Here is a 4431-nt window from a genome sequence, read left to right as displayed (position 1 = left end):
TATATATATATATATATAGTGATTTAAGTGAAAGTTTGCAGAGCAAATTGATTTTCCATTCATTAATTCATATATATTTTGTTTTGTGACATTGACTGCAATGTCCACAATGTAATATCACTTTTCCATTTGCTACCTGTGTTTTCTATTTTCACTCAGCCTTCTTTCTTATTCCTTCCTGCATTCTGAGCTTTGTTGTTGTTGTTATGTGCCATCGAGTCAGACCTGACTCACAGCGACCCCTCCTTGGGTTTCCAAGGTTCTCCTTGGGTTTCCAAGACAGTATCACTAGGGAATTAGATTGCCCAACCTTCCTTCCAAGGAGTGGCTGGTGGCTTTGAACCACCAGCCTTCTGGTTAGCAGTCAAGTGCCTTAGGAACTACGCTACCAGACCTCTCCCTGGGCAAATGCTGCCTTTTTAATCTTGTGTGGTTGATTGTTGTAATGAGTTTGTACCTCCCTGTTGTTATTGTCCACCTTATAGGACGGTCTATTGATTGGTTGAAAGTTGAGCTACAGGGATGAGTCCAGTTCCAGGCATGAGGGTGACTAAAGGCAATAGTCTTGGGGGTTTCATCAGTCTCTATCATACCAGTAAGCATGGTCATGTTTATGATTTTGAGTTTTGCTCCACATTTTTTCTCCCTCTCTAGCCAGGACCTTCTACTATGTTCTTTTTTAGAGTGGTTTGTAGTGGTAGCCAGGCAGTGGTAGTGGAGGCTGGGGTTTGCGTGGTCCACTAGTCCTTTGGACTTATTGTTTCCATGTGTCTTTGAGTTTCTTCACTCTTCTTTGCTTTGGATGTAGAGAGATCAATAGTTGCACCTTTGGTGGCTGCTCACTAGCATTTAAGACCCCAGTCACTGCTCACCACCATAGGATGTAGAATGGTGTCTTTGTGAATTATGTTATGCCAATTGACCTAACTGTTCTCTGAGACCGTGGTCCTAAGCCCCCAAGCCCCATGACTCATTACTTCAAGTTGTTTGGTTATGACTAAGAAGTTTTCATAACTTCACTCCTTGTTTGTTCTAGTATATACATGGATATATTTATAGCACATACAACCACATATGTAGAAACATCCTTTGCCAAACCTATATATGGTCATGGGTATACTCCTGTTCACCTACTCATCCTTGTTCAATTTCCCTGTCTGCCTGTGTATCCACTAATAAATTATTGCTTGCTAGTACTGATATTGCAGGATTGTGTATATAATAGTATTTACCTTTGTTGGGCTTAGCTCTTGTGCATGTCTCTCTGTCTTCCCTTGCCTTAGTGATATTGTGCTGATCACCCCATTATTGTATATTGCCTTCTCTTTCATCCAAATTAATATGCCTCCACTATCTAGCTAGTGACTTTCCCTCTCCTCCCCTCTTTCCTCTGGTGACTATCATAGAATGTTTCTTTCTGTGTTTCTGTGTATAAATCTTTCCTTGACTTTTTATAGTAGTTGACTCAAACAATATTTATCCTTCTGTGATTGACTTATTTCACTCACCATAATGTCCTCCAGGTTCATTCACATTATAGGGTGTTCTGCTGATTGATCATTTTTCTTTAGTTCTGCACAGTACTCTATTGCATGTATGTTCTACATAGTTTGTTTATCCATTCATCCATTGATCATCAAGTGATACTTAGATCACTTCTATGTCTTGCTATTATGAATAACACTGCAATGTACATGGATGTGTATGTATCAATTCATGACTACTAACCAGAAGGCTAGCCTTTCAAACCCACTAGCCACTCCTCAGAGGCAAGGTTGGGCAATCTACTTTCATAGTGATACCGTCTCGGAAACCCAAGGAGAGGTAGCTATGAGTCGGGTGTGACTTGACAGCACATAACCACAACAACATAATTTTTGAGGTAGACAAGTATAAGGCTTACTACTTTGTTGTTCTTCTTAAGTAGTGCTGTGCTTATCCAGGGTCTCTTTCCATTCCATAAGGAATTGGTGATTATTTTCTTCAGTGTATTTGTCTTTTAATTTAATTTTTTAAAACTTTTTATTGTGATTTGAGTGAAAGTTTAAAGAGCAAATCTGTTTTCCTTTCAATTTATACATATTTTGTTTCGTGCCATTGATTGCAATCCCCACAATGTAATATCATCCCATTCCCCGTGTTTCCCATTTTCTTTTCTTCTTTCCTGAACTTCTGAACTTTGTCTTTGGGAAAATGCTGTCCTTTTAATCTTGAATGGTTTATTATTCTAACAAGTGCATACATCCTTAGTGTTACTGTTCACCTTATGGAACTGTCTATTTGCTTGGATGAAAATTGAGCCACTGGAGGTGAATTCAGTTCAAGATTGACCATAGTCATTGGGCTTTGTGAATTAGGTTATGCCAATTGACTTAACTGTCCTCTGAGACCGTGGTCCTAAGCCCCCAAGCCCCATGACTCATTACCTCAAGGTGTTTGGTTATGACTAAGAAGTTTTCATAACTTCACTCCTTGTTTGTTCTAGTATATACATGGATATATTTATAGCACATACACCACATATGTAGAAACATCCTTTGCCAAACCTATATATGGTCATGGGTATGTCTCAGAATTCCACCATTTTCTATGTGACCAGTGAGCCTGGTCTTTTTTGAGTTATTTTGAGCTTTTTTCACATTTTTCTCCCACTCTGTCCAAGACCTTTAATGTGATCCCTTCCAGAGTGGTTGGTATTGGTGGTATTGGCAGCCAGTCATCACCTAGTTCTCCTGCTTTTAGGGTTGTGGGAATGAAGTTTGTTTGGTCCTTTAATTCTTTGAATCAATTGCTTCCATGTGCCTTGAGTTTCTTCACTTTTCTTTGCTTCAGATGGGGAAAGACCAATAGTTGCACTTTAGAAGGCCACTCACAAGCTCTTAAGACCCTTGTAACTACACACCAAAGTAGGAAATAGAACACTTTCTTTGTGGACTATGTTGTGCCAATTGACCTTGATGTCCACTGAGAGTATGATACTTAGGCCCAGTGACTTATTTCAAAGTGTTTGGTTATGACTAAGACATTTTCATAACTTTACCATATATATACTGCACTATATTCAAGGATATATTTAAATACATATGTATATGTAAATATATATGTATATGTAAATACACATGTATATGTAAATACATATGTATATGTAAATACATATGTATATGTAAATACATATGTAAAAATGCCCTCTGTCAATATTACGTATATATCCATCGGTGTAGTCCTATTCACCTTCCCACATCTGTTAAGCTTGAGTGTCCATCTGTGTATCCACTTGTAGATTATTGTTTTTACTGTTATTGTAATGTTGGCTATGCAATAGCATATACCTTTGTTACTGTTATCTCTTTTGCTCCTACCAGTCTTTCTTTGCCTTGATTATTTTATGCTGACCTACCCCTTATTGTATATTGCCTTCACCTTTACATGAGTTAGTACGTATCTATCTTCTAGTTAGTGGTTTACCCTCCATTCCCCCTCCCACCTCTGGCATCCTTTGAAGAATGATTCTTTCTGTGAATAAACCTTTTCTTGGTCTCATATGATATTAGGCCTTTTGTAATGGGCTAATTTCATGTAGCCTTAGGTCCTCTAGGTTCATCCATGTTATGAAGTGTTTTTCAGACTCATTATTATTATTTATCACTGCATAGTGTTCCATTGTCTGTATGTATCATAGTTTGTTTATCCATTCATCCATTGATGGCTATTTGGTGTACATGAGTATGCATATATCTATTCACCATCCTGGCTCTTATATTTCTAGGGTATATACCTAGTAGTGGGGTTGTTGGATCAAATGGTATTTATATTTCCAACTTTTTAAGGAAGCATCCTACTGTTTTCCACAGTGGTTGCACCATTTTACAATCCTATCAGCAGTGTATGAGGGTTCTGTTCTCACAACCTTGCCAGAATTTGTTGTTTTCTGGTTTTTTTTTTTTCGAATATTGTTATTAATGCTAGCATAAGATGATATCTCATTGTGTTTCAATTTTCATCTCTCTAATGGCTAATGATTGCAAACATTTATTCATATGTTTGTTGACTACCTGAATATCTTCTTTGGTGAAGTGTCTGTTCATGTCCTCTGCTCATTTTTTAATTTGGTGATTTATCTTTTGTTTTTGAGGTTTTGAAGTTATTTTTATAAATTTTAGAAAATTGTCATTGTCCAGTCTGTGGATTCTCTTTTCACTCTTTTGTTGAAAACATTTTTTAATTGTGATTTGGGTGAAATTTTACAGAGCAAATACACTTTCCATACAGCAGTTCACATACACTTTGCCTCATGACATTGACCACAATTTACCACAATGCAACATCTCCCCTCCTACTTCCTCCCAATAGTTACCTCTTCCCTGTGTCCATCCCTCCATGCACTCCTGCCCCCTGAGCTGTCTCCCTGTGCATAAGCAGCCCTTCCTCCTC

This window comes from Orycteropus afer, unplaced genomic scaffold (genome assembly GCF_000298275.1).
Source record: "Orycteropus afer afer isolate SDZICR_OR568_19922 unplaced genomic scaffold, OryAfe1.0 scaffold00141, whole genome shotgun sequence".
Lineage (NCBI taxonomy): Eukaryota > Metazoa > Chordata > Mammalia > Tubulidentata > Orycteropodidae > Orycteropus > Orycteropus afer.
The sequence above is the reverse complement of the archived record's forward strand: the minus strand, read 5'-3'. Positions refer to the sequence as shown.